The sequence below is a fragment of the Lepus europaeus genome, chromosome 7 (assembly GCF_033115175.1).
Source record: "Lepus europaeus isolate LE1 chromosome 7, mLepTim1.pri, whole genome shotgun sequence".
In the NCBI taxonomy this organism is placed as follows: domain Eukaryota; kingdom Metazoa; phylum Chordata; class Mammalia; order Lagomorpha; family Leporidae; genus Lepus; species Lepus europaeus.
The window spans coordinates 98,433,240-98,456,409 of record NC_084833.1 but is presented as its reverse complement, the minus strand read 5'-3'; positions in this window follow the sequence as shown (position 1 = coordinate 98,456,409).

The following is a 23,170-nucleotide window of genomic DNA, read 5'->3' as shown; positions in this document are numbered from 1 at the left end:
CAATGTGGAGACAAATTTTCAGTTTCCAAGATGATGTCATGGCCAAATCCACAGACAGTTGAAGGCAGAATCAGGACTGTGGGCTCTTGCCTGCCTCTTTCACAATTGCTTCCTACCAATGTGCCACCTGGTTAAGCACTCTCCAATGGTATAGCATAGCTGTGTGTAACCTACACTTGTCAGTAGTTGTACATAGTCCAGCCAGGCACAACTTCCAGCCATAAGGTACTGGACAACATTGTCAAAGGGTGTTCTGGAGAACAATTTTCCAAGACACTAATGAAGTGCATATGCTTTAAAATGTCTTATGTTTAAAAACAGTTAACAGAATTACGTGTTTTGGGGTATCAATTCACCATAACTTTTGCACCATGATGTTGTCTCATGCAGCTGGTAAAATCTAGTAGTGGAAATGAGTGTATACTACCAGCATGTTTTCCTGTAGTGGAACTGTAGGCTGAATAATAACCAGAGGGTTGGAGAAATCCTGGGAATTGAAAATTCCCAACCTTCAGGGAAGATGCAACACAGGAATCAGTAAGGCAGCTGGTGACTGGAATTCAGGGTGAAACAGACCCTGCAATACTGTTCCCTTTACCAGTATTTCACACTGGCTGACATCACACCACACCACACCACACCACACCACACCACACCACACCACACTGCTTTACACTATAAAATTTCACTCCTCAAGCAACGATCTAAATTTCAATGACTTCTAGTATGAAAACGTGTTTTCCTGATTCAGATCTCAATGGAGTTTAGAGAACTGACTTACAGTCTTCATTCTGGATGGAAATGTGCCAGATCTTGTCTCTTCGTTTGTACATGTTGTTGCATTCAGATGGCTTTACATATGCTCTGTGAGTAAAGATGTTTTCTGGCCTTTTTTTTTTTTCCTGGAACAAAATCTATATCCAAGATTTTGGTTTTACGAGTTTTTCAAAGGATTATTTAAACATGCATTCTTGTAGGGGTGATTATTTTCTCCTCAAATTTGTAGTACTTTTCCTCTATCCTCACTCTCATTTGATGATATTGTTTCCTACTTCTCTGAAATATGGGGGTAAACGCGAGAGAAACAGCATAAGCTCCCACTACCACATTTACTCACTTATGTTATGTTAATCTATGCCCATAAATAATACCTACTCCCCAGTTCCATAGCACTGTGTGTTCCCAGATGCTCCATTTGGGTATTAGAGCCATTGAGCCACAGTTAATCTGTCTTGTCTTTGTAGAATCAAATTTTGCCTTTTTACTAGAGCATAACCACCAGCACAAAATCATGCTGACATTTCTCCCACCCCTAGAACCCTGGCAGCTACCACACATTTCTCTACTATTCTATACCCTGTCCTTACCCCAGAAGCCAGAATGATCCTGTTAAATCCAGAGTTACATATTATTCCCTTGTTAGAATCTTTGCATGATTTCCTTCCAGCCAGAGTAAAGGGCAATGTCTTCAGATTGGTCAACAAGGCCCACCATGATTTGCTCGTCTCACACCTGCTCTCTTTCCCGCCTGCTTATTTGCTTACTTGCTGGTTTTTAACACACAGGGGATATTTCCAGTGCAGGGCCTTTATATCTGCTGTTTTTTCCAGTCATCCTGCTCCTTCACTGTCTACAAGACTTTGCTCCAATACCACTTTCTCAGTGAGGTCTACCTTGACCCTGGCTAGGTAAAATTAGAACCCTCAGGGTAAGTATTTGGTCTAGTGGTTAAAATGCTCACATCCCACATAGGAGTGCCTGGGTTCAGGTCCTGGCTCTTCTGTTGAATCCAGCTGCTGTTTATGTACATCCTGGGAAGCAGCAGGCGATAGCTCAAATAGCAGATCCTTGCTACCTACATCAGAGGCCCAGACTGAATTCTCAGCTCCTGACTTCATCCTGGTCCATTTCTGGCTCTTGCGGGCATTTGGGGGAGTGAATCTGAGAATGAGAGTTCTCTGTCTCCTCACCTTTCAAATAAAAACGTGAAGATAAAACTTAAATTAAATCCCCTAACCATATTCCCTATTTCTTTTTCCATGTTCAGTCCCATCCGCTCTCCAAGACTTATCTTCTGACACACTGTATGTTATGTATTTATTATATCATTTTCAGATTTTCCTCCACTAAAATGTAAATCTCATGGAGGCAGGAACATATACTGTATAGCCAGTAAAGGGCCCAGGACATAGCTTCTCGGTTAATATTTGTCATTTGATTGGATGAGCCTGTAAACTCCGTCAATGCAGGGGCCTTGGTGGCTTGTCCACTGATCTGTCCTCAATGATGAGGACACTGGTTCATAACAATTTTTAATAATTACATGTTAGATGAAAGGAGAAATGAATCAAGATTGAAACTAAAAACTCAGAAAACTGTGCAGCATCATCTCATGGCACTAAATCAGTCATCCACCCCCTAGCACCTGTGAGTTGGTTAGTCGTGTTTTTTGCTTTCACCTGCATTTGCTCTCTGAAACAATTTATCCTAGATGGAAATATGGTTAATTTATGGTTTTTAGCTTCAAATGAGCCCACAAATATCACTAGAGCATCAGATGAGAATAGGGAGAAAAGTGTGAGCAGGTTAGAGATTGGGAAAGGGTTAGGACTGCTCTGGGTCCGGGATTGCACCCTGTGGTCAGTTTGCTGTATTGAGAGTTTATTTATTCATTCAACAAATATTTGTAACATTTCATCTACGTGCTGAACACTAAGGACACAATTCATTCATTCATTCTTTCACTAAACAATGCTGAATATTGCCTTTGTTTATGTAACTCAAATTTGTCTTCACATAGTGATAAATGCCCAAAATCAGGGAGTGGAGCTTTGGCCCCAGGAAGTGGTGCAGAAATTAATACAGCTCCTTCCTGGAGGGAGGTGGCAATGGGGAGGTGCTCATTCAACTATGGATTGGGGCTCCACTGGACATCCCAGGTGACCCCTACTCTGAGCCTAAAGGAACAAGCAAAGTCCCAGACTGTCTTGTGTTTTAAGCCTTTTTTAGATAGGGCAGTTACTTCATTGTTCTTTGATGATAAAATAATTTGATCTTGGAATCTGCAGGCAGCAGTTTTTTTTACTTTTTTATTTTTATTTTTTGACAGGCAGAGTGGACAGTGAGAGACAGAGAGAAAGGTCTTCCTTTCCCGTTGGTTCACCCCCCAATGGCCACTGTGGCTGGCGTACCCTGCTGATCCGAAGCCAGGAGCCAGGTGCTTCTCCTGGTCTCCCATGCGGGTGCAGGGCCCAAGCACTTGGGCCATCCTCCACTGTACTCCTGGGCCACAGCAGAGAGCTGGACTGGAAGAGGAGCAGCCGGGACAGAACCAGCATCCCGATAGGGACTAGAACCCGGTGTGCCGGCGCTGCAGGCGGATGATTAGCCTATTGAGCCGTGGCGCCAGCCTATTTTTTAAAGATTTTTATTTATTTATTTGACAGGTAGAGTTACAGACAGTGAGAGAGAGAGAGAGAGATAAAGGTCTTCCCTCTGTTGGTTCACTCCCCAAATGGCTGCAACAGCTGGAGCTGCGCCAATCTGAAGCCAGGAGCCAGGTGCTTCTTCCTGGTCTCCCATGTGGGTGCAGGCGCCCAAGGACCCGGGCCATCCTCTACTGCTCCCCCAGGCCATAGCAGAGAGCTGGACTGGAAGAGGAGCAACCGGGACTAGAACCAGCGCTACAGCTAGAGGATCAACCCAGTGAGCCATGGCGCCAGCCCCACAGCAGTTTTTATTTCTTGTTCTTTGTTGTTGGTATCTTGTCTGATCTAAAAAGCTGGAAGATTGTTTTGACACTGTGCTGCTACTTCAAGAATCTTTGTCTTTAACCCTTACTTTCACTTCTAGTGATGAGATTTGTCCTTTTGGTCAAAGGGTAGATTATGAGCAAGAAACTTCTTTTAAATATCCAACAGCTAAAACAACAGTGATTTGTCCATAGATATTCTGTAGCAATTTATTTTATATGTATTGTATTTTCATATACCAGGGAGAAAATATGTCTTTCTCTCCTGCCCCATTCCTATCTGTTCTGAATTCAGTTTTTCTCTGTTCATTGTACAAAAACATTGGTAAAAGTCAATCATACCTTAGGGTACCGATAGAGATGGTGTGACTAGGAAGTGAGAGTGGAGATGCAGATTTTTCTTTTCAAAAGTGTGATAATGAAAAGACAGGCAGGTGGAATAAAATAGATGAACCTGGAAAACATCATACTTAGTGAAATAAGCCTGCCCCAAATGGACGAATACCATATGCTCTCCCTGACCTGTGGTAACTATTAGAGCACCTAAAAGGCAATTTGTCCAAGTGAAATTGATACTTTGAGAAGCAATGACTTTGAATAGCCCTTGTCTGGACTGCTGAGGAAAGGTGTTTTTGTTTTTTTCTTTTTAATACACTTTGTTGAACTCTTTACCTAACATAGAATTAATCATATGTGTATAAAGTTAATTGAAAATACATTTTAGTAAAAAATGTGTATAGGAGAGGGAGGAGGAGGAGGAGGAAGAGGGCTGGGAGAGTAGGTGGGAGGGTGGATACAGTGAGAACAATCACTGTTCCTAAAGTTGTAATTATGAAACACATGAAGGCTGTATTCCTTTAATAAAAGGTTTTCAGGGAAAAAATGAAGCTGGTCACAAATTAAAAGAAAAGAAAAGACAAACGGGTGAAACAGACCTAAGGGAGGACTTTAAAACAGGGTGGGAATTCCCAAATCATGGCTATGTCCTGAGGGCAGTCAGCTAGGAGGAAGCTGCAGAAGAGAAAGGAAATGACTTAATAATGAAGGAAGGAATGAGTACTGTGCGGGGGAATCATGGGCATAAGGCCCATTATTGAAGAGAGGAGGGAAGGCTTAGATTATGCCCTGAAACAATAGATCGGGGGTTCTCCAGGAGCACGGGGAGGCTGGCTGCCCTGCAGCTGAGGCCCTGTATCACTGCAGTTGGAATCAGAATGGCACTGTGGAGGCCTAGCCCTCAAGGGGCACTAGCATTTGTCATTGAATTCATGGATCACTTGGGGGAAAAATGTTTTTTTAAAACTCTCTGAAATAATTAACACACAATTATTCTTAGGTGTTTAAATTTTAACTGAAAAGTGATCCCTGTTAAATTTAAGAGTGGAAAAAGAGAGGGAGGAGATGTACAATTTGGGACATGCACAATCAGACTTGCCCCAAATGATGGAGTTAGAAATGTGCCAGGGGATTAAAATACAATCCCATCAAGGTGGCAGGTACCAATGCCATCTCACTAGTCCAAGTGATCAATTTCAGTTCACAATCGATGGCTCTGATAGGTCAAAGAATCATAGGGATCACACAAACAAGACAAGTGTCTGCTAATACTAACTGATAGAATCAAAAAGGGTGAGAAAGATCCAACATGGGAAGTCGGATACACAGCAGACTCATAGAATGGCAGGCGTCCTAAACAACACTCTTGCCTCAGAATCAGCCCTTAAGGCATTCGGATCTGGCTGAAGAGCCCATGAGAGTATTGTAGGCATGGAAAGCCAAGATACCATGGAAAAGAAAAAAAAGACCTAAATGAATGATCTCTGTGAGTGAGATCCCAGTGGAAAGAACGGGGCCATCAAAGAAGGAGGTACCTTTCTCTGAAGGGAGGAGAGAACTTCCACTTTGACTATGACCCTATCGGAATAAGATCAAAGTCAGCAAACTCTAAAGGCTTCTATAGCCCTGGCAACTCATGACTTGAGCCTAGGGAGATGACTGACACCATGAACAGGAGTGTCAAATTGTTAAGTCAGCAACAGGAGTCACTGTGTACTTACACCCCATGTGGGATCTGTCCTTAATGTGTTGTCCAATGTGAAGTGATGCTATAACTAGTACTGAAACAGTATTTTTACACTTTGTGTTTCTGCGTGGGTACAAACTGATGAGATCTTTACTAATTATATACTGAATCGATCTTCTGTATATAAAGATAATTGGAAATGAAAAAAAACAGCTTTTGTTAATTGGAAATGGCATAGAAAATTAATTAATTTTTTTAAAAAATATTATGTAGGATCTCTGTCTTTAATGTGCTGTACATTGTGATTTAATGCTATAACTAGTACTCCAACAGTATTTTTTTTTACTTTGTATTGCTCTATGGGGGCAAGCTGTTGAAATCGTTACCTAATATATACTAAACTGATCTTTTGTATATAAAGAGAATAGAAAATGAATCATGATGTGATTGGAAGGGGAGAGGGAGCGGGAAAGGGGAGGGTTGTGGGTGGGAGGGAAGTTTTGGGAGGGGGAAGCCATTGTAACCCATAAGCTGTACTTTGGAAATTTATATTCATTAAATAAAAGTTTAATAAAAAAATAATTTTAAACTTCAAAATGGTGCAAACAGTACAAAAATTCCTCTTTATTCTTCACATGTATTTACTAGATGTTAACATTTTATCATAATTGCTTTATCATTCATTTTATAGTTTGTTCTTTTTCTTAAAAAAAGCAGACTCATAGGATGGCAGATGTCCTAAACAACACTCTGGCCTCAGAATCAGCCCTCAAGGCATTCAGATCTGGCTGAAGAGCCCATGAGAGTATAGCAGGCATGGAAAGCCAAGATATCATGGAAAAAAAAAAAAGACCTAAATGAATGATCTCTGTGAGTGAGATCCCAGTGGAAAGAATGGGGCCATCAAAGAAGGAGGTACCCTTCTCCGAAGGGAGGAGAGAACCTCCACTTTGACTATGACCCTATCGGAATAAGATCAAAGTCAGCGAACTCTAAAGGCTTCCATAGCCCTGGCAACTCATGACTAGAGCCTAGGGAGATTACTGACGCCATGAACAGGAGTGTCAAATTGTTAAGTCAGCAACAGGAGTCACTGTGTACTTACACCCCATGTGGGATCTGTCCCTAATGTGTCATCTAAAGCCAAGTGATGCTATGACTGGTACTGAAACAGTATTTTTATACTTTGCGTTTCTGTGTGGGCACAGACTGATGAGGTCTTTTCTAATTATATACTGAAGTGATCTTCTGTATATAAAGAGAATTGGAAATGAAAAAAAAAAAAAAAACAACCTGGTGTTAAAATGGAAATGGCATAGAAAATTAATTAATTTGAAAAAAAATTATGTAGGATCTCTGTCTTTAATGTGCTGTACATTGCTATTTAATGCTATAATTAGTAATCCAATGGTAGTTTTTTCACTTGATGTTGCTATATGGGCAAAATGTTGAAATCTTTACCTAATATATACTAAACTGATCTTCTGTATACAAAGAGAATTGAAAATGAATCTTTACATGAATGGAAGGGGAAAGGGAGCGGGAAAGGGGAGGGTTGCGGGCGGGAGGGAAGCTATGGGAGGGGGGAAGCCATTGTAACCCATAAGCTATACTTTGGAAATTTATATTCATTAAATAAAAGTTTAATAAAAAAAAAGATTTATTTATTTGAAAGAGTTACACAGAGAGAGGGACAGAGGGAAAGAGAGAGAGAGAGATATCTTCCACCTGCTAGTCCATATTCCAAATGGTCACAACAACGGGGCTGGGCCAGGCTGAAGCCAGGACCTTCATCCAGGTCTCCCACATGGGTGCAGGGGTTAAAGAACTTGACCATCCTCTACTATTTCCCCCAGGCCATTAGCAGGGAGCTGGATTGGAAGTTGAGCACCTGGGACAGGAACTGGCACCCATATGGGATACTAGCAATGAAGGTGGCAGCTTAACTCACTATACCACAATGCCAGCCACTGTAGTTTGTTCTTTCCATATGTGAATGCATATAGTTTTTATTTTTTCCTGATGTGTTTGAGAGTAAGTCATTAAGTTGAAATATCTTTTATTTCTTAATACTTCAGTATATATTTCTTCCAAAACAAAGTCAGGCTCTTATAAAACCTCAGTGCAATCACAAAAATTAGGAAATTAACATTCATCTAATGCTATTCTCTCAACTATCCTTACTGCGGCCGGCGCACCGTGCTGATCCGAAGCCAGGAGCCAGGTGCTTTTTCTGGTCTCCCATGCAGGTACAGGGACCAAGGACCTGGGCCATCCTCCACTGTACTCCTGGGCCACAGCAGAGAGCTGGACTGGAAGAGGGGCAACCGGGACAGAATCTGGCGCCCCGACTGGGACTAGAACCCTGTATGCCGGCACCGCAGGGTGGAGGATTAGCCTATTGAGCCACAGCGCCGGCCATGCTGCAAGCTTTGTAAGTGGACCCAGGGTTTTGTTCACTTTAAGTGTCACCAAATAATTAGCCTCAAGTGGAGTTGCTCAGAGGAGCGTTTTATTTACTTGGCACGAGTAAAGACGGGAATAGGAAGGTATGGTTCTCTAAAGAACCTGCCTCTCTGGAAAGCTGTTTACTTAGGACTTTTACACCAAGCATTAGGGGAGAGGGGGACCTAGAGGCCATTCCTGCTTTTAACACAGTGTGTTAAAAAATCTGCTTTCTTGCAGTTTTCCATGCTTTGAGGTAGTCTGGTCCCCTCTGAGTACACTACTGCAAGATAAGCCTTTCTGGAACATTCTCTGAAAAACAAGCTCAGTCAAGTTATCTATCTGTTCTAGTGCTCCATTTTGTCGAAATCCCATACTCTTGGTTTCAGCATCAACAAGATTAGACCGTTTTATCTTTGCTATCTACTGTGTCTCCTGGCTCACTGTGCTCTGTGGCCACTAGCCCAGCCCCTCTCCTGCCGGAGAGCTGTGCTCTTACCCCTGAAAACGCTCTTTCCCCAGAGAACTTCCTGGCCATCTGCCCCACCCCCTTCAAGTGCTTGCTGCAATCTCACAATTCAAATGAGGCCTATCCTGATCCTCCGGTTTCATAAGGTAGACTTCCCTTTGTTTGGGTTGGTGTTTCCTTCCTTTAGCAAAACACATACATGGACCTGTTTGGCAATGGAAGTTGATGCCCACAGGACACAGCCTGAAAGGAGTAAGAACCATAAGAGATCTGAGCTGTTCTGCCAAAGAGAGGCTTTGATGCTTGCATAGGCAGCTCCTCAGTGTAAATTGGAAACTCTGGGAGCAGGTGAGAGCAGTAGGGATAAGACATAAACAAGATCCAGTGGCGATCCAGGCACATTTAAAGAACAAAGGCATCTCACATTCAAGTGCAGTCATTTGTTGAACATGGCAGATATGCAGCTGTCTTACTTGGGGGAGTACTTTGTGTTCAACTCACACATTGAGAATTTAGGGAATAGCTAAGTGAGGTGAAAGGTGATAATGTATGCACCACCTCTTGGAGAGGACACTGGCCATCTCACGGCACATGAGATGATGGGCCAAGCAGCTTACCCATCTGGTAAAGGGGAGGTTGAGAGCAGAGGCCTGGAATCTTTAGCGCCTCTTGGGTATAGGTGTTCAGTGCAGACATGGGGCCTCTGGCAGTCCTTCTATCTGATCTTGCCCAGATGAAAGAGAAGGAGTTTATCCTGCAAAGAATCTCATCAGAAACTGCCAGATGTGATCTGGAAATGAAGGGAGTCTTGGAATGAGAGGGAGTGTTTCTCTCGAATTGGCAGGAGGGGTGGTATGCCAGGCAGAGCACACAATCACAAGAACAGACATGATACTTGCTCATATTCTGTGCTCTAACTATTGTCTGTTAAAACAGAAACTATGGGATACACTGCAGCATTGGCCCTGGTTTAAAGTCGATCAGAAGTTTGCACTTATGGGAACCTACTTTAGATTGAAACCCAGGAGTTGTTCATTCTCCTGTGCCACTGAAGTTACTCCATGAGAAGCACTGAAGGACAGTGCAAACTCTGAAGAAATGACCTTTTCCTATCAAAGTTGGCCTTGGGTGAGTTGAACCAACTCATCAGTATCCTCACATATAACAGTGAGGTTGATTAGGTGACTTGTCTTTAGCCTGCTTTTGGCTATTGGGAATGACTACAGCCTCTGCTTCCTTCTCTCTCTACATCTCCTTTCCTGCAGATCTGTTCCATTCTCCTCTCTTTCATCTGCATTTTCATCTTCAAAACCCTCTGAGTTTCCATCTTAGTGAAAAATAAGGGATGGGTGTTGTGGCACAGTGGATTAAGCTGCCTCTTAGGATGCCCACATCCCATGTCTGAATGGTTAGAGTCCCACTATTTTATTTCTAATCCAGCTCCTTGGTAATGCACCTGGGAGGCAGCAGATGATGATTCAAGTACTTGAATTTCTGCCACCCACGTTGGAGACCTGGATGGAGTTGCTGGCTCCTGGCTCCTGGCTCATGGATGGAATCTGGCCCAGTCCTAGATAATGCAGCCATTTGGGAAGTGTATCAGCTGATAGAGGGTGTCTCTGTCTCTGTGTGTGTGTGTCTCTCTCTCTCAAATAAAAAAAAAGGTCAGGTTTAACTCAAAATCTCTTCTGAAATCTAATCAATTATTTGATAAGAAATACATTGATTCTCACTTCCATGTTTATTACTATGTATTTTTAAACATAGGACCATATTTTCTGTATGTACATGTGATTCATAATATTCATAAATGTAAAGAAATTCCAGGAAATGAATAGAACATTATTAATGTTTTTTTTTTCTTTTTTCTTTTGACAGGCAGAGTGGATAGTGAGAGAGAGACAGAGAGAAAGGTCTTCCTTTTTGGCGTTGGTTCACCCTCCAATGGCCGCTGAGGCTGGCGCATCGTGCTGATCCGAAGCCAGGAGCCAGGCGCTTCTCCGGTCTCCCATGCAGGTGCAGGGCCCAAGCACTTGGGTCATCCTCCACTGCCTTCCCGGGCCATAGCAGAGAGCTGGCCTGGAAGAGGGGCAACCGGGATAGAATCCGGCACCCCAACCAGGACTAGAACCCGGTGTGCCGGCGCCGCAAGGCGGAGGATTAGCCTGTTAAGCTACGGCGCCGGCCACTAATGAATGGTTTTTAAGTTTGTGGACCATTATAGGATAAGGAAAAATCAAAGTTAATTCCTTATCCATTTCCTTTCATTCAATTCAACAAATATTTAATAAATGCCAATTTGGCACCAGCACTTTAACAAGTAATGAGGATACCACAGAGAACAAAATGAACAAAAGCCTAAAACTAAAGAAACTTTTGTTTGCTTGTTTCTTCTTTTAAAAATATTTGAAGAGGACCGTCACTGTGGCAGAGTAGGCTAAGCCTCCACCTATGGTGCCAGCATCACATAGTGGCGCTGGTTCGTGTCCTGGCTATTCCTCTTCTGATCCAGCTCTCTGCTGATGGCCTGGGAAAGCAGTAGAAGGTGGCACAAGTGTTTGAGTCCCTACACCTGTGTGGGAGACCAAGCAGAAGCTCCTGGCTCCTGGCTTCAGATTGGCTCAGCTCTGGACATTGTGGCCATGTGGGGAGTTAACCAGTGGAAGGGAGATCTCTCAGTCTCTCCTTCTCTCTGTCTATAAATCTAGCTCTCAAATAAATAATAAATTAAAAAATAAAAGAATTTTTTAGGATCAGAATTACATAACAAAACCTCTTAGACACCAACAGATTGTCACATTTGTTTCCAAATTTTATTTTTTAAGGAAAATTCTTAGATGTAGCATTGAAACTCTCCATGTAGCCTCCAATTCTAGTCCCTTTTCATCTCCCTTTCTCAGGGTGCTGTGGACTGATTCATGTATCAAAGCCTGAGTCCCAGCACCACTGTAGGACAGTAATGCACCATGTAAAGAGAGAATTGGTCAATTACAGACTAGATGTACAGTGGTGGTACCATAAGATTATATCACTTAGGGGTGTTGTAGCCCGCTTAGTTTGATTAAGTACTCATACAATCTACAGTGTTTGCCCAACGATAAGGTCATCTAACTAGGCCTTTCTTGAAAGTGTTCTTTCTGTAAGGGCCATCTGACTGTATTTGGAGATGGCACTTGTAACTAAGTAATTTATGTGAAATGAGTTCATGAGAGTGTGACACAGATCTGAGAAGGCTGGTGCCGTGTAGGGAAGAAGCAGCAGAGATGACTCTCTCTGCTTTGAGGATACAGCTGCAAGCCATACAGGGAGCCCTCACCAGGAGCAGACTCAACTGGCACACTGATCTTGAACTTGTCAGCTTCAAGAACTGTGAGAAAAGACATTTCAGTTGTTTAAGCTACTCTGCCTAGCCCAGGCAAACTAGGACAGAGTTCGTCACTACTCCAAGCAGAATTTACACTTTTACTATGTTTCTGTATCTCTATGAACAAGAACTAAATAAGTTTTACAAACTTTATATAGTTTCGTGCTTTAGACGTATGATGCATATTCTAGAGAAGTAGACTATTTCCATTACAACTCCATTGAAGATTTGATGAATGTTAAGGCCAATTTTCCCACAGGAAAATGTAAAATATTTTATATAAAATCTCAGAAAGTTCATAAACTGTGAAGCCCAATCATGAACCTCAGATTGCACACCTTGGCTCTAGTTATAATTATTTTTCAGAATAGTCAACCCAGGTTATTACAAGATCATTAGTCATCCAGAAATAGAGTAAATCATGTCTACTCTTATATAGTTACTGAGTCTGGAAAGTGGACTCACATTTCAGTAAGAATTTCAAAATTAAATTTTGGGAATAAAAATGATTTTCTCTCAAGTCACCAGAAAGTTAGCAACATGTTCAATTTTTCAAGTTTTCCATATAACTGAGGTCCAGTGGCAGAGAACCACACAGTAGGGATATTGGTGTGGTAAGCAAGGTATAGGACTTAAAAAAAAAGGTAGGCTTTATAGGATATGGCAGGAATGGTTATGGATGTTATAAATAAATACAACCAGTCAATTTCTGGATGGGGGGAGAGGGAGGGAGCTTACTGCTCTAGTCTAGGGAAATATCACTTAAAAAAAGCACAGAGAGCGCAATTTCTGGGAAGAGTTAGGGAGAAAATGGCAGAGCAAACTCTATGCAAATTAGAGGGACACTGTGGACCTACATGGAGGGTGTGGATGTGCACAACTCAGGACCCCAGCAGCTGAGAGCCCTAGCACCAGCTTTAGAGTGAGGTGAGACAACTGTAGCAGCCAAAGCTGTTGGTGATAAAGGTGTGGGAAGAGCCTGGCTTGTTGGGGGGACAGTTTACCTGCCAACCTAGAGGGGAAAAAAAGAGCACATTTTTCTCTCCCTGACCACTCAGTACCAGCATTCTGCAACAAGGTGAGAGGGGGCAGGTGCCATTTTGGATATATCTAACAGCCTAGTCAGCTTATGTCTGCACACCCAACAACCAGCCAAGAGATGCTTGAGTCTGGCTGGAAAAATTGGCAGGGGGCTGGGAGCTTGTGACTGTGGGAGTCTTGTGTGCCAAGACTGTGAAAAAACTGGCTGTGTGGGAAAGCTGGTACTTTGGGCAGTCACTGTGGGGAGCTCCATGTGCTCAGGGCTCCTTGATTCTCTGGTGAGGGTCATTGCTACAGGATCCATGTTCACACTGAGGACTGCACAGACTGTGTGGATCCTTTGTATGGTTCTTGTGGCAGTGCAGATGAAAATTGTACACACCGGGGCTGGTGCTCAGGCATTGGTCTCCTTTGAGGAGAGGAGGCAAGCATGAGCATATGCCAACAGAGCAGAATGAATGTCTTCTCTGATAAAAAAGAGGAGATTTATCATGTTCAACTTGGGTGTCACCTTGGACATGCCCCTCACCATGGAGCACTGAACAGAGCTCCCTGATCATACCCAGCATACACCTCTGGGTATTCACTGAAAGAGCAGACACTCCACTAATCCACAGAGGATTAGTTCAAAGATAAAGATAAAAACCATCACAGGAAAAAACAACAACCACAAAAAATGAGTATCACCACAATGTCTAAAAATAAACACAGCAATTCAAGAAACAAGAATAAGGAAGACAACTTGACTCCCCTAAAAGAACACAACACTTCAATACTAGATTGTGAAGATGAAGAGATTGATGAAATGCCAGGAACAGAATTCAAAAAATTGATCATTGATTACTTAGAAGTAATCAAAAGCAAATTCATGAACTAAAGGAATCCATACATGACATGAATGAAAATTTTTGCCATAAAATTGAGATTTTTAAGAGAAATAAAAATGAAATACTGGAAATGAGGAATTCAACAGGACAAATAAAAACTATGGTGGAAAGCTTTAAGAACAGACTCGGTTTCACAGGCATGGAAAGCCAAGATACTGTGGCAAAAAAAATGAAATAAATGAAAGATCTCTGTGAGTAAGATCCCAGCAGAAAGAGCGGGCCATCAAAGAAGGAGGTACCTTTCTCTGAAGGAAGGAAAGAGCTTCCACTTTGATTATGGCTTTATCTAAATCAGGTCAGAGTTTGTGAACTCAAGAGGCTTCCATAGCCTTGGCAGCTCATGACAAGAGCCTCAGGTGATTACTGACGTCATAAGAGTGTTAACTGTTAAATCAACAACAGGAGTCACTGTGCACTTGCTCCCTATGTAGAACATCTGTCCTTAATGTGTTGTACAATGAGAATTAACAGTAAAACTAGTCTTCAAAACAGTTCTTTATATTTTGTGTGTCTGTGTGGGTGCAAACTGTTGAAATCTTTACTTAGTATATTCTAGGTTGATCTTCTGTATATAAAGATAATTAAAAATGAATTTTAATGAAGAATGGGATGGGAGAGGGAGTAGAAGATGGGATGGCTTGAGGGTGGGAAGGTGGTTATTGGGGGGGGAACAGCTATAATCCAAAAGTTGTACTTTTGAAATTTATATTTATTAAATAAAAGTTTTCTAAAAAATTTAACAGACTCAGTGAGGCAGAAGAAAGAATATACAAGTTAGAAGACAAATCTCTTGAAATTTTAAAGTCAGACCAAAAACATCAAGAAGAAATTAGAAAACTAGAAGACAGTGTTGGAGATTTATGGGATACTATCAAACAACCCAATATACGGATCTCAGCAGTTCCTCAAGGTGTGGAAACAGAGAAGGGATTAGAAAGGCCTTTTTTTTTTTGAAATAATTACAGAAAACTTCCTTAATTTGAAGAAAGGAAGATACATCCAAGTACAGGAACCACATAAAACTCCTAATAGACATTACAGAAAGGATCTTCATCATGACACATTATAGTCAAACTCTCCACAGTGAAACATAAAGAAAATATTCTAAAATGTGCAGGAGGGAAACACCAGATTACTTTCAGAGGTTTTCCAATTAGACTCATAGCTGACTTCTCATCAGAAACCCTACAGGCTAGGAGAGAATGGAGAGATATATTCTAAGTTTTAAGAGGAAAAAAACTGTCAACCCAGATTACTATATGCTGCAAAGCTCTCATTTAGGAATGAAGGTAAAATAAACACCTTCCATAACAAACAGAAATTGATAGAATTTGTCACTACTCATCCAGGCTTACAAAATATACTTAAGGATGTGCTACACACAGAAACATGGACATCACAATGAAAGATAGTGAAGGCAGAAAATCTCCCAGTAAAAGTACAAAGGAAATCTGAAGTAAACAATAGAAATTTTTATGGAAAAATGACAAGGCCATGCTGTTACTTAACAGTAGTCACCTTGAATGTAAATGACTCAACACTCCAGTTAAAAGACACAGATTGGTTGAATGGATTAAAAAACAAAACCCATCTATTTGCTGCCTACAAGGAACACATATAACTAACAAAGATGCACACAAAGTGAAAGGATGAAAAAAGATATTCCATGCTAACAGAAAGCAAAAATGAAATAGTGTAGGCATTCTAGTACAGACACAATAGACTTTAACACAAAATCTGTTGAAAGAGACAAAGAAGGACACTGTGTAATGATTAAGGGATCAATTCAACAGGAAGATATAGCTATTAAAAATGTATATGCAACCTAATTACAGGGTACCTGGCTATTTAAAAGAAGTGTTAAGGGATCTAAAGGGAGACATAAACTTCAAGACAATAGTAATGGGGGACTTCAATGGACTTTCAGCATTGGACAGATCAACCAGACAGAATATCAGCAAAGAAATAATAGATTTAATTGGCACTATAGACCAAATGGAACTAACAGATGTCTACAGAACTTTTCATCCTACAGTTGAATACACATTCTTCTCAGCAGTGCATAGAACTTTCTCTAGGATTGACCACACGCTAGCAAGTCTTAGCAAATTTAAAAAAACTGAAGTCATACCAAGCATCTTCTCTGATCATAAGGGGATAAAGCTGGAAATCAATAACTCAAGAATCTCTAGAATATATGTAAACACATGGAGACTGAACAACATGCTCCTGAATGAACAGTGGGTCATGGAAGAAATAAAAAAAAGTTTCTGGAAATGAAGATGAAAATACAACATATCTAAACTTATTGGATACAGCAAAAGCAGTGTTAAGAGGAAAGAGGCAGTTGGTGCCTATGTTAAGAGATTGAAAAGGCACCAAATAAATGAGCTATCAATGCATCTCAAGGATCTAGAAAGACAATAGCAAACCAAACCCAAAACTAGTAGGAGAAAATAAATAATTAAAAATAAAGAATAAACAAAATTGAAAGCAAAAAAAATACAAAAGATCAGCAAAATGAAGACTTGTTGTTTTGTAAAAGACAAATAAAATTGACACACCATTGGCCAAACTAACCAAAAAAAGAGGAATAGCCAAATCAATAAAAGTAGAGATGAAAAAGGAAATGTAACAACAGACACCACAGAAATAAAAAAGAATCATCATAAATTACTAAAGAGCTCAATGCCAACAAACTGGGAAACCCAGAAGAAATGGATAGATTCCTGGATACATACAACCTACCTAAACTGAGCCATGAAGATAAAGAAAACCTAAAAAGACCAATAACCAAGACAGAATTTGAATCAGTAATAAAGATCTTCCCAACAAAGAAAAGCCCAGAACCAGATGCTTCACAGCTGAATTCTACCAGACATTTAAAGAACTAACTCCAATTCTTTGCAAACTATTCAGATCGACTGAAAGGAAAGGAAGCCTCCCAAACTCCTTCTATGAAGCCAGGATTACCTTAATTCCTAAATCTGAAAGAGAGAAAGAGAACTACAGAACAATTTTCCTGATGAACATATAAGTAAAAATCCTCAATTCTAGCCAATTGAATCCAACAACACATCAGAAAGATCATCCACCCAGACCCAAGTGGGATTTATCCCTGGTATGCAGGGATGGTTTAACATTCACAAATCAGTCAATGTGATACATCACATCAACAAACTGCAGAAGAAAAACCATATGATTATGTCAATAGATGCAGAGAAAGCATTTGATAAAATACAACACCGTTTCATGATGAAAATTCTAAGCAAGTTGGGTATAGATGAAACATTCCTCAATACAATCAAAGCAATTTATGAAAAACCCCCGGCAAGCATCCTATTGAATGGGAAAAAGTTGGAAGCATTTCCACTGAGATCTGTGGATTCCCATTCTCACCATTGCTATTCAATATAGTACTGGAAGTTTTAGCCAGAGGTATTAGGCAAGAAAAAGAAATTAAAGGGATACAAATTGGGAAGGAATAAGTCAAACTATCCCTATTTGCAGATGATATGATTCTTTATATATGGGGATCCAAAAAACTTTACTAAAAGACTATTGGAATTCAGAGAAGAGTTTGGTAAAATGGCAGGATATAAAATCAAGACACAAAAATCAATAGCCTTTGTATACACAGACAATGCCATGACTGAGAAAAAAAACTTCTAAGATGAATCTCATTCACAATAGATATGAAAAATAAAATACCTTGGAATAAATTTAACCAAGGATGTAAAGACCTCTATGATGAGAATTACAAAACATTAAAGAAAGAAATAGAACACAACACAAAAAAATGGAAAAATCTTCCATGTTCATGGATTGAAAGAATATCATCAAAATGTACATACAATTTACAGATTCAATGTGATACCAATCAAAATACCAAGGACATTTGCCTCAGATATAGAAAAAATGATGTTGAAATTCATATGGGAGACCCCAAATAGCTAAAGCAAGCTTCTTTTAAAAGATGTATTTATTTATTTGAAAGGCACAGCTACAGAGAGGCAAAGGCAGAGAGAGAGAGAGAGAGAGAGAAAGAGAGAGAGGTCTTCCATCTGCTGGTTCACTCCCCATATGGCCACAATGGCCAGAGCTGGGCCCATCCAAAGCCTGGAACCAGGAGCTTCTTCCAGGTCTCCCATGTAGGCACAGGGGCCAGAGAACTTGGGGCATCTTCTACTGCTTTTCCAGGCCATAGCAGAGAGCTGGATCAGGAGTGAAACAGCTGGGACTTGAACTGGCAACCATAAGGAATTCTGGCACTTCAGGCAGTGGCTTTACCCTCTACACCACAGCGCTGGCCTCTAAAACAATCTTATACAACAAAAACAAAGCCTGAGGCACTACAATACCAGATTTCAAGACATACTACAGGATAGTTATAATCCAAACAGCCTGGTACTGGCACAAAAACAGGTGGACAGACCAATGTAACAGAATAGAAATGCCAGAAATCAACCCACACATCTACAACCAACTTATCTTTGACAAAAGAGCTAAAATCAAAATCCCTGGAACATGGACAGTCTCTTTAAAAATGGTGCTGGGAAAACTGGAGCTCCACATGCAGAAGTATGAAGCAAGACACCTACTTTATACAAAAATGCACTCAAAATGGGTTAAAGACTTAAATCTATGACTCAATACCATCAAATTATTAGGGAGCATTGGGAAAACCCTACAAAGCATTGGCATAGGCAAAGACTTCTTGGAAAAGACCTCAGAGTCATAGGCAAGCAAAGCCAAAATTGACAAATGGGATTACATCAATTGAGAAGCTTCTGCATTTCTAAAGATACACTCACAATAGTGAAGAGGCAACTGACAGAATGGGAGAAATTATTTGCAAACTATGCAACTGACAAAAAAATAACCAGAATATATAAATAGATCAAGAAGTTCACCACCAACAAACAACTCAGTCATTAAATGGGCAAAAGACTTAAACAGGCATTTTTCAAAAGAGGAAATTCAAATGGCCAATAGACACATGGAAAAATGTTCAGGATCACTAATCATCAGGGAAATGCAAATCAAAACCACAATGAGACTTCACTTCTCCCCAGTTTGAATGGCTTTCATACAGAAATCAACAAATAACAAATGCTGTCTAGGATGTGGAGAAAAAGGTACCCTAATCCACTGTTGGTGGGAATGTAAACTGATCCAGTCACTGTGGAAGACAGTATGAGGATCCTCAAAAATCTGAATATAGACCTACCATATCACCCAGCCATGCCACTCCTGGGAATATACTCAAGGGATCTGACATCAGCATATGAAAGAGTTATCTGTACTCCCCATGTTTATTGCAGCTCAATTCACAATAGCTAAGATGTGGAATCAACCCAAATGTGCATCAACTGTAGACTAGATAAAGAAATTAAGGGATATGTACACAATGGAATACTATTCATCAGTAAAAAAAAAAAAAAGAAAGAAAGAAAGAAAGAAATCTGGTCATTTGCAACAAAATGGATGAAACTGGAAAACATTATACTTAGTGAAATAATCTATTCCCAAAAGGATAAATATGTTATATTCTCCCTGATCTGTGATAACAGAACACCTAAAAGGTAGTATATAGAAGTGAAATTAACACTTTGAGATGCAATGACTTTGAACAGCCCTTGTCTTGACTGTTGAGGGAAGTTTTTTTTAAATACAATTTATTGAACTCTTTACTTAGTATATAGTTAACTATAAGTGCATAACACTAATTGAAAATAGATGTTAGTAAAAAATAAGAATGGAAATAGGAGAGGGAGGAGGAAAGGGGTGGGAGTGTGGATATGAGGGTGAGTCTGGTAGGAGGAATCGCTATATTCCTAAAGTTGTATTTATGACATCTATAAAGTTTGTATTCCTTAAATAAGAGGTTTCTTTGGAAAAAATAAATAACCAAAAACTAATATTCCTATAATTCAATACCTTGATTGCCACAGTTAAATATCAAGTTTCACCATGTTCTCCTGTAGTATGTGAGGACACTTATGTATCTATCTGGGAAACTGGAAAGCAAAGGCTTTTTACAAACACCTGGTGTGAAGTTCGTTGGAAAGGTTTCCCAGCATAAGGATATAATTGTTTTTTGGCATACTATTTGGTGTCTCTGTAAGGCACTTTCCTTTTCTCTGATTGCAACATAATACTATGAAAGACATTCAAGGCCAAATGAACATTTACAAATGAATTACCATCTGCCAGAAACACAGAAAGAAATACTGATATTAAAGGGAGCCATTTGAAAACTCCGTTAGGGGAACAGGGTATGGAAGCAGGTGAGATCTGATGAGTGCAGCCAGTTTGCAGAAAAGACAAGGTTAAACTGTCCCGGAAAAAATGACACAGGTCTGGAACGAAGTGGGTCATTGTCTGGAAATCTCCTTCTTGCTTCTGTTGAAACCTAGCATCGATTGTGTAACTTTATCAAGGAGTGCCAGAAGCTGTGGAGACACATTCTGAGTTTAACTCTGAGCAAATATTTCCCAGGCTATAAGAAAAAGGAACAAAGTTGGGAATTAGAAGATAATGTATATAAGATAAAAGGGAGATGGAAATCTATGTACAGGAAAAATGAAAGCAAAGGAAATCATTAGGTGTTTGGGGAAAGAAAGAGAGGCAAAGCCGATTGAGAGCTAGAAGGAGAGAGGTTGAGGAGCTCAAGTTGCTAATACCTTCAGGGAGATGGGCATTTCCACCAAGATTCTAATAGGTAGTTGCTAGGTCAGATGGGGCAGCCCTAAGGGCCAGTAAGCATCTTTGAGTTTGAGACTGTCCATCTGTCCACCACTTATGAGTACCTCTATCAACCTATCCATATTTGAGCGTCCTTCAAAAGGTATGTGAAAATAAATGGAAGTAGGTAGGCGCCACGGCTCACTAAGCTAATCCTCCGCCTGCGGCGCCGGTACTCCGGGTTCTAGTCCTGGTTGGGGCGCCAGATTCTGTCCTGGTTGCTCCTCTTCCAGGCCAGCTCTCTGCTGTGGCTCAGGAGGGCAGTGGAGGATGGCCCAAGTGCTTGGGCCCTGCACCTGCATGGGAGACCGGGAGGAAGTACCCAGCTCCTGGCTTCGGATCACCACAGTGCTGGCTGTAGCGGCCATTTGGGGGGTGAACCAATGGAAGGAAGACCTTTCTCTCTCTCACTGTCTAACTCTGCTTGTCAAAAAAAAATGGAAGTAAAAGATATTTTGGTGCAATTTTTTGAAATTCATGCATAGTCCCTTAATAATACACATTTTTCATTAACATTTTGATAGCCTCTTATGTAAATATATATATATATATATATATATATATATATATATATATACACTCATATATATGTATTTTTTCTCCCTATAGGATTTAGGAGAAGTGATAATATTAATAAAATTAAGGAGGAGGGAAAGAATGAAGAGTAGGAAAATGCAACTTGGCTCTCTCTAGGGATATCCTCTGAGACTGGGTGTTAATCATGCTTCTCTGGAGAAACACAATGGAGTATGTGTGCATGAGTGTGTGTACCCACATACACACATATAAAGAAACTGCTAGGGAATCAGCTCATGTGATTATGGCAAACTCTAAATAACTCTGCAGAGCTGATGCCCCAGTTCAAGTCCAAAGGTTTTCCAGTCTGCTGCAGAACAAGGAAGACTGGATATCCCAGTCTGAAGGAAGTCAGGCAGAAGAATTCTCTTACTCAGGGAGGATCAGCTTTTTGTTTTATTCAGGTCTTCAATTGATTGAATGAGGGTCACTCACATTATGTAGACCAATTTGCTTCACTCAGGCTATTGATTTATATGTTAATTTCATCTAAAGGCTTCCTCAGGGCAACACCCAAAATGCTGTTTGATCAAATACTTGTGCAGCTCAAGGGCCAGCAAAGTTGATACATAAATTTAATGATCTCACCGTGGTAAGGTGAAAATTGCATGTGTGTGCGTGTGCGTGTGTGTGTGCATGTGCGTGAGATGGCTCTCTGCAGATTAAGTATCTTGAAATAGAAATGTTATCCAAGATTATTTGAGATCTACCCTAAATGCAATCACATGTATTGTATAAAAGGTAGGCAGAAAGGAGTTTGACCCACCCAGAAAAGGAGTTGGCCACGGGATCATGGAGGCAGGATACTGGAGTGAGGCAACCACAAGCCAGGCAATGTCTGCAAGTGGCCAGATGCTGAGAGAGGCCAGCTGGAGGTGTCTCCACAGCATGGCCCTCCTGGTCCCTTCATTGTAACCTTTTGAAAAGGATTCCGAAAATACATTTCTGTTCTATTAGCTACTATATTTGTGTGAATTTGTTACAATGGGCATAGGAAAATAATAGAGGGACCAAACCAACAGCAGGGAATCCCAGAGCAGGTCCTACAATGTGACCCTTTGAAAGAGGGTTTTGAGAGTTACAAAGTCACCTTAGTGACTGACATCTGAGCAATGTAACCATGTGAGTTTCCCAAAGTTAAGAAGACACATGGGAAAAACATTAAGACTTTCTCTTGCATCTTCAGTAGAATTCTACTTCAGAATAATTTAGAACTGTCATTGATGAGAGATCCTCTTACTGAATTCAGGGAGAAGGAATTAGGGAATTAGACATTTAGGACCTCCCACATGACTGCTAATGAGCAGTTTAGGATACAAACCACAGCATTAGGTAAAAGTGGATATTCAAATGCTGCCAAAATGTCAACGTCACTCCATGGAATTCTTTTTCTAGTTACAAAAGGAAAAACGTACCTTACAGGGGAGATCTGGTTCTCATCACTGTAAGCCAGGGACCAAATTTAGCCTCGCTGTGCTTTGAATTACTAGACATCATGTACCTTTGACATATTAGAAGATCATATAATGGTGAATTCAAATACATGTCTTTAATGATGTCAAGTCCCATGTTAAATCGAAATTATAACTGAGCTAAGTGCTGTGAAGATACATGGTTCCAGGAAAAAGTCTAATAGAACCAGACCTAGGATGCAGAGTCAGGCCATACGATTCTGGGCGACACACACAATAATGACACTTACATAGCAACTCCTTGCCTCACTCCTAGCAGCCCTACCTCTTGTACCTCATCCTCTGCTACACTGTCTGTGTGGTCAATGTGGATTCAAAGGGGAGTGGGAAGTTTGCTGCTTAGATGCTGTGTGAGGGCACTGCAGCCTCTTCTTCCTTCACTGTCTACCACGGAA